Raw genomic sequence first — 14,537 nt, forward strand, 5'->3', positions numbered from 1 at the left:
CAGAGGAAAAATTGGGACTATTGTATCGAATCTCTTAATAGCAGTATCGATCATAAATGAATTCTCTAGCATTTGACTCCTTATCACCCAAGGCGTTAGTCGTACACCTGAAAGATAGCCCAGAAAAGAGAAAGAATGATTGGATAATTCATTTATATGGATCCTACCCGGTTGAGACCATAAGTGAAAATGACATTGCCAGAAATTGACAAGGTAATATTTCCATTTCTTCATCAGTAAATTAGTACACCTTGAAGCCATAATTGATTTTCCTTGATACCTAACATAATGCATCAAAGGTTCCTTGAAGAACCAGAGGGGCAGGGTCCTTTGAGAATCATTACGAGGCGTCACTACAAGATGTTTTATTTTTCCATAAAAATGTGTTCTCTCAAGAAAGGCTAGAGAAGATATTGACCGTAAATGAGAGGATTGTTTACGAAGGAAAACTAATACGGATTCGCATTCATATACATGAGAATTATACAAGAACAAGAATAATCTTTGATTTTCCTTTGAAAAAATGGAAATGGATTTATTTGAAGTAATAAGGCTATTCCAATTATGATGCTCGTGTAGAAAACATCTCAATAAATGCAAAGAAGGAGCATCTCGTATCCGAGTGCGGAGAGTTTGAAGCAAGATTTCCAGATGGATTGGGTAGGGTATTAGTATATCTGAAACATAATATAAATGTGATAATTTGTCCTCTAAAAAGGGAAATATTGAATGAATAGATCGTAAATTCTGATACTGATATTTTGCTATTCTTTCTCTTTCTAGGGAAGATACTAATCGCACCGAGAATGGAATTTCCATAATTCCTGCAAAACCCTCTGGTATCGTTTGAGAATAAAAACTCCTGTTGGGCCCAACGAACCTAGAATCATTAACCGAAATGGTCAAATGATTCTGTTGATGCAGTCGAGTAATTAAGCGTTTCACAATTAGTGAACTAGATTTATTGTCATTGTCATAACCTAAATTTTCCGTGGGTTCATAAAAAATCGAACTATTTAAACCATGATCATGAGCAAGTGCATAGATATACTCCCGAAAAAGAAGTGGATATAAGAAGCGCTGTTTCCGGTATCTATCTATTTCTAAATAGCCTTGCAATTCGTCTTGCAATTTATCCATTTGTTTGCAATGAAACTTGAACCGCATGCGGGGGAGGATTTCTTGGGTTATTAAATAATCAATACATAGTGCGATATGGTCCTAACAAGGTATATCATAAAAACTGATATACCTGGAGACAAGACGTCTAATCAACGCATCCTCTCTTTTTCCATCCAACTCGTTCGTGTTTGGGTATAGTTACAAGAGATTGTGTATTAGAAATCCTTTATTTTTGCAACCCGATCGCTCTTCTGACTTTGGAATGAGTTATATTTATCAGTACACCGTTTCTTATACACATTTGGTTACACTCCAGTAACTAATGGAGAACAGTGAATAGTTAGGATTTTTTTTAAAGGAATCAATGATCCACTCGCAGGAGAGCCCTTTCCCGCATCAGGCACTAATATATTTTAACGTCTAATTAGATCGGGTATTCGTTCGAATTCAGATAAGAACGGAAACTCGTTGCTTTTGGTTTTTCCTTATAATTGGAGCCATATAGCTCTATCCATTTATTCACTTGACCCAACTGTGAATGAATTTTGAACCGTTCTAGCTAAGAATCAAAAGGACATTTTTTACCGATCTGATATGACCAGATAAGAATGAAGTATTCTCAGAGTTATCCATTGATACGACATGCTGTTTTTTCCATTCATTCCCTTTCAGGATCAGTCGTGGTCTTACAAACTCTACCGATGGTATGGACGAATCCGCTTCATCCAAATGTGTAAAAGATCATAGCCGCACTTAAAAGCCGAGTACTCTACCGTTGAGTTAGCAACCCAGATAAGGATCTAATTACGATCGAAATAAAAATCAAGAGATTTGATTACCGGAACCAGTCAAGTCAAAATTACCGGAACCAGTCAAGTCAAAACATTGAACTAACATAAGCATAAGAATAACAGCAAGTTTAGAAGAAACTATGATTCTAAAAAATCTATACAATAAAGAAGAGCAGATTCACAGATAAGTATAGCTTTAGTAAATAAAAAAAAAGACTTCCTGTGTCACAGACGATCCCTCAAACCAATCCTTTGAATGAAGTAAAAAACCAAACCTATGAAACCGCAAGAATAGATCGATTTATCTACGATCGAATTCTATTGTATTCTATTCGTTCGAGAGACCATTGTCAATACAAACGAAATATTGGGAAATCAAATCAAACAAAATACAATAAATAAACTAAATATAAATAAGATAAGGCCTTGTGTTAGATTGGCACTACAAGAAATGAAAATGAAGTGAAGTAAAGAAGAAGTAGGTAAAAAAGAATATCGTATTTATTCACTATCACTATAGGCCCCAAGATTCACCTCTTGTTTCTTGAGGTGAGGGAGTCCCAAGGAAAACCATCAGATTAATGGTAATCCCATAATTTCATGGATTTCAGTTATGACATATAATATAATCCTTTTCTATCCCTCTCATATTCATATAAATATAAAAAGACAAAGAGATTCTTTGTCATTCTTTGTCCTTACATTATCTCAAACCATATAGGAACAATAGCGAATAGGTATGAATATAGCAAGAGAGTGGCGAAGAAACAATTAAACAAAACTAGAACTAGCTACTATACCGGTCCATCTTTTGATTTCATTAATTTCATTTTGTTTGATTAACTCGAAGTTCCTTAAATACCTCTGCCTTTTTGAAATATCATGAACAGTTCCCGTGGGTTGAGCTCCTTTTTCAAGGAAATATAGAATAGCAGGAACATTTAAATAAGTTTGATTCTTTATCGGGTCGTAAAAGCCTACTTTCCGAAGATCTCTTCCCTCTCTTCGGGATCTGACATCAATTGCAATGATTCGATAGGTGGCTCATTGGGATAGATCGATGGGCAATACCCCCCCCCCTGGAAACGTATAGGAAGTTTTCTCCTCATACGGCTCGAGAAAGAATGATTAAAATTGATGGATATAAATCTATAGCAAACGGATCCTTGAAATCATCAATTAAATTATGATTGAAGTCGTCTTTTTTCCTTCTTCCTTCCTATAAAATAAAAATATCATTCGTCCTCATAACTCAAGTTGGGTAATTCTCAAAGGACTAAAAAAGAAATCCTTAAAAAATCCTTAAATAAATATTTATTGAGCGGTCTATAACCCCTTTTTGTCTCGTCTGGAATATATTTCCATTTCTTACTTATTATGATCCAATCCACTTGATTGAGACAATCATTGAAAATGGTGTTTTCTTGTTTTGGAATCACTTATCCTTGAATCATTAGGTTTAGACATTACTTCGGTGATCTTTAATCTTCCGGAACGGCAGCAACATACCTTTTGGCTATTTCTTTACGTCGAAGAATCATACGAACGATTCAATTCCATTAATTCCCCTGTGATACACTTCTTTATCATCGAAATAGTCTCACCAATTACAGCAAACTTTTTTTTATAGAAAAGTCGGTCCAATTTGACCTTTTCTATATCGAAGATATACTTACGAAGTCGTTCCAAATTATTAATTGGCACTAACCCTAGATCCTGCCTCTGATAATCATTTATTCTCGAGCTCCATCATGTACTATTTTATTTACATTACAACCCAACATCGTGGAGTAATGGTGAAACAGAACAAAATATGTCGAGCCAAGAGCATCCTCATTGAAGATGATGGATGTAAAAATCCACAGCCGATCATGTCATTCAAGTCGCACGTTGCCTTCTACCACATCGTTTCAAACGAAGTTTTACCATAACAAAAATTCCTATAATTCGGAATCGGTACGGGATTGATTCAATATGGAATTAAATCATGAATAGTCATTGATTGATCTTTTATTCTATTTTTAATATTCTCCATGGACGCATATGTATATCTAACAAGTATCCAGTTTGCCCCCTGATTCTAGCGTATGAATCATTTATTTCACCATTTATAAGAAAGACGAATAAACAAGAAGTTAGTTAACAACCTGATCATTTGTGACAATCAGTCATGAGTGAAATGAGCCAATTCTTGCTCGAACGACTAAGCTAAACTAAAGATCTTTAATTGGATTTCCAATACCGGAAAAGAATGAGTTAGTAACTGATTAAGCCATTCCAATGAACCAGAAAGGCCAAAGTGGTTTGATGGTAAATGATAAATTAACTAATCTCAGACTTCATCGAGTATCAAGGATTCATGAAAAATGGTTTCACATAAAAAAATCTCGTACTTTGCCATCATTGCTATTGGTGGAAAGCAGTTCTTCCGTAAAGACTCAATTTGATCTCTGAATCAATCAGCAAGTCTGTGCAATCACAACGAATAACTGTAATTACGGATATCTCTTAGACGTCAATTTGATCATTTTGATCATCATAATAACATGAAATTTAATTTTGCTTTTCCTTAAATCATCAACTGTCTAAACCAGATCAACTGTCTAAACCAGATAAATGGGACGAGAAACAAAATCTAAAACTAATTTCATTTCTTTGTTCATGAGCATCAAACATAATAAGAAATATAGTAAAAGTCAAAAAATGAATAAAAAAAGACACAGTAAAGTAAATAAGATAAAGTGAACGTCCTCGATTCATTCTTGAATCTGATTGAGAATATCAGAATCAAAGCAGCATGATCTTTTGGTATCCATCGGGTTATGTTATATATACAGCTGTTACCGCGGGTAATCGTGGATATTTTAAGGCATCACAGAAATTTCTGACCGAAACCAAAGACTGTTTGTTGTTGTTCTTACTGAAATAGAACAATAACAATACAAAAGGGTGGCATGCTTCTTTCGGCATATTCTGCTTTTTGCTTCCAGAGTCGTTCGATAAAGTCAAGTAAATTAAATCCGCGATTCTGCCTACCAATGGATTTACAATTCCATTATTCATCAGTTCATTAGAACCAGATGCAAATTGGGTACAATACAATGCATCTATTCCTATTGAACTTGATTGTTTGTTGATGAAATCGGGAATAGCCACAGATATTTCAATTGATACCTTCCATTGTTGATCAGCACATCACATATCTAAAAAACATTTCATCTGGATTATATTATGAATCATGCATACCCGGTCAACCAACAAAAGAATCTTCTTTTCTTATAAGCTGTGTAAGCTGCGTGCTATACCAGTACCAGACACGTATAAGTGCAAAACAAAAAAGGTCCAGATCCGTTTTTATTCCCATTTTTCATTTGAGTCCAGTCTTAGGAACTCGAATCCCGTTGATGGAATTGGTACCACGAACTCGAACCCTCATTAGAATCCAAATAAAATGAATTCTCAATTGGGATAATTATTAAATGAGATACGATTACCATATCTGCTTTACCATTAATTCAAAGTTAGAAGATAGAAGAGGTTTCTTTCACATTTCGACTCAGAATGGATCATGCAGGAATCAGAATTTTCTGGATTCAAGCATAAAGTTTCTTTTGACTAACCAACTCCAATATGAACGGTACGGACATAGACTGAATAATCCAATTTTGAATTAAATCAAAAAAATATCTTTTCAACGGATCTATGTCTATGCTCCCCCCACGCCTATACCAAAATCATGGATTTTTCATACGTGTGTCAGTCATTGAAAGTGAATTCCGTGTGTAGGAAACAGAATACAGAATAGAAAGGTAAAGTCTAATTCAGAAAAGAATCATTAACATTAAAAAATCATTAACATTAAAAACCAAACTAGAAAGAAAAAAACTAGAAATAAAGAATAGATTACGATTACATTGTATCCAACATGAACCTCCTAAATAGAAATTAGATGATTAAAGAGAACAAATAATATTTGTTGAGTTAAGATGGAATTAATCTGGGACGGAAGGATTCGAACCTCCGAGTAACAGGACCAAAACCCGTTGCCTTACCGCTTGGCCACGCCCCATTTATGTTTCTATTCAAACACGAATATACATTAATATTGGTATCGGGTGTTCGTCAATTCCAGCCCAGTATCTATGGAAGAAAGAAGTTGTTGCTGAGATTCGACACGTGTAAATCCGGAATAAAACTAAATTCATTGATCATTACATATAATTAAATTAAGATAATTAAGATATTGTATGAAAGTATGATTCCGTATAATTCAATTTGACAATTGAAGGATCTTTGATTGGGGGAATTCAAAGAAAGAAGGACTTTTTACCTACCCTCTTTCTTGATTTTTCCCTTCAAGAAATAACTCAATAAAAATGATATTATTCTAAGAACAAAATATTTGTTATGCCTAATATCTTTAGTTTAATCTGTATCTGTCTTAATTCTGCCCTTCAGCCGAGTGGGTTTTTCTTCGCAAAATTGCCCGAGGCTTATGCTTTTTGAACCCAATCGTGGATTTTATGCCGGTCATACCTGTGCTCTTTTTTCTCTTAGCCTTTGTGTGGCAAGCTGCTGTAAGTTTTCGATGAGATCCTTGATACTGTTCTAGAAAGATTCATGACTTATTCAAAAAAAAAAAAAAATATTTTACCAATTTTACCAAGAAAGATGAGATAAGTAGTGCATTAAGACAAGAACCCTCGATTCAAACATTGAACATTCTTCAATAGACTCCGTGAATCCGGATCACCTCATTTCCTCATTCTGACCCTCCATCCATGGAGCGCATACGGTATTCTGAGCCCCCGCAATGCAATATCAACAAATCGCATTGTAGGTATGACGAGATTCTTTTTTTGGTAACGAAGGAATCAGAACCTTATTTTATTACAATACAAATGAATTGAATTCCTGTTAATTCCTTTCTTTTCTAAAAACCACTTCGTTTCTTGGTATCAAAAAATGAGATGGTACAAAGGTTGAGAATCTATTCCCTTTTCTCCCCCAACAGGTCTTGGAGATTTGTAATGCTTACTCTCAAACTGTTCGTTTATACGGTGGTGATATTCTTTGTTTCGCTCTTCATCTTCGGATTCCTGTCTAATGACCCAGGACGTAATCCTGGACGCGAAGAATAAAGAATAATAGATTTTTTCTTTCCTTTTTGGTTTGGTTTCTAAATCCATCTTCTTAACTTAAAATTTTATCTATTCCATACATTTCATTTATTTAAATGAAATCATCAATCCAACCAAACCAAAGGGACTCGGGGTTTATAGAATGAGAAAGATAAATATCAAGTGAGCGTAGGAAACGGAGAGAGAGGGATTCGAACCCTCGGTACGAATAGCTCGTACAACAGATTAGCAATCTGCCGCTTTAGTCCACTCAGCCATCTCTCCAAATTGAAAAAAAAAAAATGAATAATTCATATGTGACACGACGTGTGAAGTAAAGATTCATATTTCTTTTTCTTTATTCTAGAGATATATATGAATTTTATAAGAAATCCTATTTATACAACCATTCAAAACAGGTATCTCTAAAGGAAAAAAGGAAAAAAAGATCCCTCTTTGATTTATTTCGTTCGAAAGGTTATTCTTTTGTTCTCCCGGCCTGGCTAGGCACTGGCCAGGCCATTCCCCCCCTTTTCAACCTAACCTAAAATGAGAAATTGGAAAACTCAATATGTTATTGAGTTGAAGCAGCAACAAGAGCTATTTCGATTTCTATGATATGAAGGAAATTTATTATATTGTTATTTCCTTATTTTCCTTTGATTCATCGTTGCTTTTTTTATTGGAATGGGAAAAGCGTATGTATGTTCCCTCAAGTACTCAAGAGACAAGCTTTGTTTTGTTTAAATAAACTTGAGCAAAAAAAAAATGGAACTATAAACTATAACTTAACTATATATATTATTGCACAAAACTTATTTTTCTGTTCCAACCTCGCCGATTCTATCGGACCTCTGAGTAACGACTTCTACAGCAAAACAAAAAGGTTTTTTATTTATCCTCTTGCCCTATTTCATCAAGTATCCCCGGAGACAGGGCATGTCAGCACTCTAATATTCACAATATCTTGATCGCGCCTCATCTCCTTGTTCGACAAATGGGCCATTCCTATACAATAATCACAATGTAGCGGGTATAGTTTAGTGGTAAAAGTGTGATTCGTTCTATTACCAACTGAAATAGTTAAGGGTTCTTTCGGTTTGATACATTCATATTCCGATCAAAAACTTTATTTCTTATAAGGGTTTAACCCTTTCCTATCAATGCCACAATTGGGGAAGAATATAATTTTCGCGATTTGCATCCAAAAACTGGGATTATGGAATTGCGAAGCATAATTTTTTGAGTTTTCCAATTAGAATTAGATAAGTATGAGTAAAAGATCCATGGATGAAGATACAAAAGTGTATTTCTAATCGTAACTAGATCTTCGATTTTTGTAAAGGGGAGATTGAAGCCAAATAGCTATTAAACGGTGACTTCGGTTTACCGGGGCCATCGGCATATATTGTTTCAGCTCGGTAGAAATAAGATTCTTTTCCTAAGGATTCATGTCAGTAGAAATAGGGAACGAAGTAACTAGAAGGGTTTTTATAATACCCTCCTCTAGAGGGATCATCTAGAAAGCGAATAGCTTTGGATACATTCAGACAGAAAAGCTGACATAGGTGTTATGGATCGAATTTTTCTTATTCCGATTTGCTATGACTTCCTTCTTTGATTTCCATACCTTTCCATTTCCATACTAATATCATACATCGTCAATTTTTCGTTTAGGTTACTTTACGCCCTAAATCGGGGAATCTATCCTTTATTCCATAAAGGAGCCGAATGAAACCAAAGTTTCATGTTCGGTTTTGAATTAGAGACGTTAATAGTGATGAATCGACGTCGACTATAACCCCTAGCCTTCCAAGCTAACGATGCGGGTTCGATTCCCGCTACCCGCTCGATATGAATCATAATACATCCATCATTGATTTTAATATGCGTCTTTATTCCCTAAGACGCATACAATCTGATTGTTTCTGTTTTATCCAAACAGGGAATGGAAAGGAGGAATCAGAAAGAAGAGAATCGGACGAGAAGCGTCCATTGTCTAATGGATAGGACAGAGGTCTTCTAAACCTTTGGTATAGGTTCAAATCCTATTGGACGCAATTTATTTACATCTATTTTGTTTGGATTGCTATTCCAAGAAACATATTTGGAATGATTCGAATCAGAGCCATTTCTTTTCTCAACAATTTATGTCGTACTAAGAGACTCTACCAAATGAAATAACCAATTTCTTTATGTTTGTTCCTGAAGTAGAAATAGTTCCATCTGCTCCTGAATAGCCTCTTTCAAAAGGGCTTCCGCTTGCTCGGTGAATACCTTGGTAGAAGATATGATTTCTTGTAACTGAGGCTTATTTGTTCTTAAATGGGTACGTAACTGAACAATAAATTTCTTTACCTGTCCAATTTCTAATTGATCAAGATATCCATTCGTTCCGGTATAAATAGTAACTATCTGTTCATCCACCGCGAGAGGGGATGATTGGGATTGTTTGAGCAACTCCCGTAATCGTTGACCTCTTGCCAATTGATTCTGAGTAGCTTTATCTAGATCGGAAGCGAATTGCGCAAAGGCTTCTAACTCTGCAAATTGAGCCAATTCTAATTTTAATTTGCCGGCTACTTGTTTCATGGCTTTAATTTGAGCTGCGGATCCTACTCTGGAGACGGAAATACCCACATTAATAGCTGGACGGATTCCAGCATTGAATAAATCCGCGGATAAGAAGATTTGCCCATCTGTAATGGAAATGACATTAGTGGGAATATAAGCCGAAACGTCCCCAGATTGAGTCTCAACTATTGGTAAAGCAGTCATACTTCCTTCGCCTAAACGAGAACTTAGTTTAGCGGCTCTTTCCAAAAGGCGGGAATGCAAATAAAAAACGTCTCCTGGATAAGCTTCGCGACCAGGTGGTCTTCTTAATAGAAGGGACATTTGGCGATAAGATTGTGCTTGTTTGGAGAGATCATCATAAATTATTAAGGTATGTCGTTGACGGTACATAAAATATTCAGCCAGAGCGGCTCCTGTATAAGGAGCGAGGTATTGTAATGTAGCAGGCGAATCCGCTGTTTCCGCTACCACAATGGTGTATTCCATTGCTCCCCGTTCCTGGAAAGTAGTCACTACCTGAGCCACGGAAGATGCTTTTTGACCAATAGCTACATAAACGCATATTACATTTTGACCTTTTTGATTGAGAATAGTATCTGTAGCTACTGCTGTTTTACCGGTCTGTCTGTCCCCAATAATTAATTCTCGCTGACCGCGTCCTATAGGGATCATCGAATCAATAGCAATAAGCCCCGTTTGAAGAGGCTCATATACGGAACGTCTCGAAATAATACCTGGAGCGGAGACTCAATTAACCGATATTCAGAAGCTAAAATTTCACCCCTCCCATCAATAGGTTTAGCTAGGGCATTTATAACACGACCCAAATAAGCCTCACTCACCGGTATCTGAGCAATTCGTCCTGTTGCTTTCACGGAACTACCCTCTTGTATCATCAAACCGTCACCCATTAATACAACGCCAACATTATTGGATTCCAAATTCAGAGCAATACCTATCGTACCCTCTTCAAACTCTACTAATTCACCTGCCATTACTTCATCAAGACCATGAATACGAGCAATGCCGTCGCCCACTTGAAGTACGGTACCAGTGTTCACAATCTTTACTTCTCTATTATATTGCTCAATCCGTTCGCGGATAATATTACTAATTTCTTCGGCTCGAATGGTTACCATTAGTATCTCTTAATTCTTTCTAGGAAGCAAAAAAGGAGAAAAATAATACCTATCCTATAGTAGAAGGACTAATCGGTTATTTCTTTCATGGCCCCAAGTATGCCAATATTAGCACCGATGGTGCGTAAATGTAACTCGCCGTTCAAACAATTATTCAGAGTTCCTAGAGCCCCTTGTAAGGCTTGTTGGAAAACTCGTTGTTGGACCTGATTAATCGCTCTTTGTTGTTCGAAATGAATGCTTTCGTTTTGTAATTTTCTAATTGTTCCAAATTCTGATAAGCGGCATTAATCAAATTTATCTTTTCTTGTTCTATCTCAGAGTATCCATTCACTCGAAACTCTTCCGCTTCCCTTTCCACTTTCTGTAAGCGAGCCCGTGCTTTTTCAAGCTGCTCAACGGCTCCTCCGCATAGTTCTTCTGAATTGCGAATAGTACTCAAAATCCTCTGCTTTCGATTATCTAATAAATCACTTAATGAAAGTAGATTATCTCCCCATCAATTCCACAACTTCCACGATCTCTTCCCGAACCGAACATGAATCTTTCGATTCATTTGGCTCTCACGCTCAATTAAATTACTTATACTTATGGGCATTCCCATATCTCTTTCTTAATGAGCCTACCCTCTCTTCTCTGTTCGTATTCCAGGATATAAAAACTGATACAAGAAAACCCAGGATCTCTGGAGGGCTCTTCTGACCAGACCAAAAAAACTTGTAATTGTCAGCAAAGTCGTTTCTTTTATTTCTTCACATCCAAAAGAATTCTTTCTCATTTTATACACATAGGTCGTCGATTCAGCATTAGATAAAAAGGAAGGGCGAGGTACCCGTTTTTCCAGTCAATGGTTCAAATCATTTATTGATATGAGTGTTCTATATCAAATAAATTCCCAACAAAATGATTTATGCATTTTGAAACCATCTTATCTTGTACTAACGCAGTGGTAGAAAGAGTACCGTGTTGTGCTTAGACTTCAAACAGTTCAGCTTTAACCATGTTAACTAAATGGTCTCACATTATTGGTTAATAGAGAATCCAATTTACCAACGAGTCACGAAATGCTATGGTTCTTACATAGGACTTATTGATTTATTCAGAAGTAATTCGTTGAGATCGTGCACCTTTCTCTATTATTAGATTACAATAGCAAAATATAAAGTGCAGCTGGTTGTTCCAGCCTATTCTTGAAATACACAACTCGCACACACTCCCTTTCCAAAAAAGATCAATACACCAAGCACTACACTTAGATTTATTAGATTTGTTGCTAAAATATCGGTATTAAACCCGAAACTCCGGCGGATGGCCAGTGACCCAAAAAAACGAAAGAATCGGTTAGATTTTCATATGCTCTCCTCTTATCTTATGGATAGGAATAGGACTAACAAAATAAAAAAAGATTTCCTTTTTGTATCACTTCACTCCTTATTTAGATCCCCGATAAGACACTTATGAAGTCCCAAGTCTCGTGTCAATTGCGACATACCCTCCTAAAATAAATAAAAAAGGGAAAATGCTCATTCATTGGACTAAGGCGGGAAAGAAGAAAGCGAGCGGAAGCGGATCCACTAATTCCTCAAATCAGTACTTCCCGGAGTATTGGATCAAGGAAGAAGTGATTGTAGGAGTGAAGTGTTGAGTTGATATAATTTGAAGAAGCGAAGTGGCAGGGCCAAAGCAAGAAAAGAAGTACGTATTTTTCACATTTTCACGTTTCTAGGATTACACAAAGGGATTAGCAAATAAAAGTGCTAATGCCACGACCAGCCCGTAAATTGTTAAAGCTTCCATAAAAGCCAGACTAAGCAATAAAGTACCTCGTATTTTACCCTCTGCTTCTGGTTGTCTAGCAATACCTTCTACGGCTTGGCCCGCAGCAGTACCTTGACCGACTCCGGGTCCAATAGAAGCAAGTCCTACGGCCAATCCAGCAGCAATAACGGAAGCAGCAGAAATTAGGGATTCATGGTAAGCTCCTCACAACAAAAAATGAAGAAATGGTTAATGATATAATCAAATAAACCAATGAATTCTTATATATAATTAATGTTATTATTAATGTTATATATTTATATATATATTAATTAGTTACATTACTTATTATTCATATTCCATCACTAAGATCCATACAACTAAACTAAGAACTCCGAACCCAATTTGAGTTAAGAAGTGATGTGATGATATTTGATATTACTGAATCATCAGAACTACTTCAATATCTCGTTTTTATTCACTATCCAAGTCTTGAAAATCCATATTAGTTCTTCTATTTCTTTGTTCCGAACCCACTCTTTCAATTCCTCCCTCCTTCATCTTCTCTATATGCATTCATAGGCTTAACTTCATATTCAATCCACATATACAATAAAGTCACAGACGAAAAAGGGAAGAGCTTATATATCGTAATCCATATAAATAAAGTGGAATCTATATCTATTAAAGTGGAATCTATATCTATATAATAGAAAGTTGATGGGAATGAAATAATATAGATGGGTAGTCCATATATATGAATATCTACTATCACATATACATGTTTTCTTCCATAATGTAAACCATCGCCATCTTATTTCTATTGAATCGGATCGGACCCTGGAATCATCCTTCTAAGCATACACCGGAGTTCACATATAATGTAATGTAGCTCGGCCCACCTAACCTACTGAATTTTTCATCTGATTCGTGAACTCTTCTTGTCTTTGTCATTATCTCACATGGATACAAACGAAGAGATTCATCAAAGCGAATCATCCCATATCAAGATTTGATGATTGATCCAACTCCTCTTAATTCCAATTTTGGTCAATTGTGAATAGAATGGAATGAAATAGCAACGGTTCCGCAGAACATAGTTCTTGTTTCGTCGCGCGTCCCAAACGGATAACAATTATTTATTATCCAAATTATGAATCTTCGTAATTGACTGGGCAAATAAAGGCGATGTATGACATGAATAGGAAAAAAGGGGATCTTAGGAAAAATTGGGAATCTCCCCCTTTTTTTTACAATTCCGTAGTGTAATACGTAATATAATAAATATTAATATCGTACATATATATCTGTTCCTACTCTATATCATACAATCATAAATATAGATTGATATATCAATCATTTCCTCAAGCGGGTATCTTGAGCTACCCATGAATTATTTATTGGAATAAGATTCATGGGCTTAATTTTGAATTGATTGAAATGAAAAAAGAAAAAGCGACTGTTTGAACTTTGAAATTCAAACAAAGCATTATTTTCTTATTCTTATTTGTACTCAATGATGACCTTCCATGGATTCACCTATATAAGCCGCGGCTAAGGTTGCAAAAATGAGAGCTTGAATACCGCTGTGAATAATCCGAGGAACATCACAGGTATAGAATCACTAAAGGTACTAAAGAAACAAGAACAACAACTACTAATTCATCGGCCAATATATTCCCGAAAAGTCGAAAACTAAGTGATAAAGGTTTTGTGAAATCTTCTAAGACATTAATGGTAAAAGTATTGGAGTTGGTTGAATATATTACCGAAATAACCCAATCCCTTTTAGTAAGGCCTGCATAGAAATATGCCACTGACGTGGTAAAGCTAAAGCAACAGTAGTATTTATATCATTCGTGGGTGCAGCTAACTCCCCATGAGGTAACTGTATGATTCTCCAAGGTAAAAGAGCACCTGACCAGTTAGAAACAAAAATAAATAGGAACAGAGTTCCAATAAAAGGAACCCAAGGACCATATTCTTCTTCTCCAATTTGAGTTTTGCTCACGTCTCGAATGAATTCAAGA

At 35.8% G+C, this 14,537-nt stretch overlaps 2 non-coding genes and 2 pseudogenes across 2 annotated transcripts; 1 reads left to right on the forward strand and 3 right to left on the reverse strand.

Annotated features, from left to right (window-relative positions):
* Positions 1-7,230: 7,230 nt before the first annotated feature.
* TRNAS-GCU (transfer RNA serine (anticodon GCU)) lies at positions 7,231-7,318 on the reverse strand. The gene has a single exon. It is a non-coding gene; the product is annotated as a tRNA-Ser (tRNA).
* Positions 7,319-9,021: 1,703 nt separating this feature from the next.
* On the forward strand, positions 9,022-9,093 carry TRNAR-UCU (transfer RNA arginine (anticodon UCU)). Its single transcript has one exon. It is a non-coding gene; the product is annotated as a tRNA-Arg (tRNA).
* On the reverse strand, positions 9,022-11,004 carry LOC126409314 (ATP synthase subunit alpha, chloroplastic-like; annotated as a pseudogene).
* Positions 11,005-14,020: 3,016 nt separating this feature from the next.
* On the reverse strand, positions 14,021-14,530 carry LOC126409316 (ATP synthase subunit a, chloroplastic-like; annotated as a pseudogene).
* Positions 14,531-14,537: the final 7 nt, after the last annotated feature.

Source organism: Nymphaea colorata, unplaced genomic scaffold, assembly GCF_008831285.2.
Source record: "Nymphaea colorata isolate Beijing-Zhang1983 unplaced genomic scaffold, ASM883128v2 scaffold0089, whole genome shotgun sequence".
In the NCBI taxonomy this organism is placed as follows: domain Eukaryota; kingdom Viridiplantae; phylum Streptophyta; class Magnoliopsida; order Nymphaeales; family Nymphaeaceae; genus Nymphaea; species Nymphaea colorata.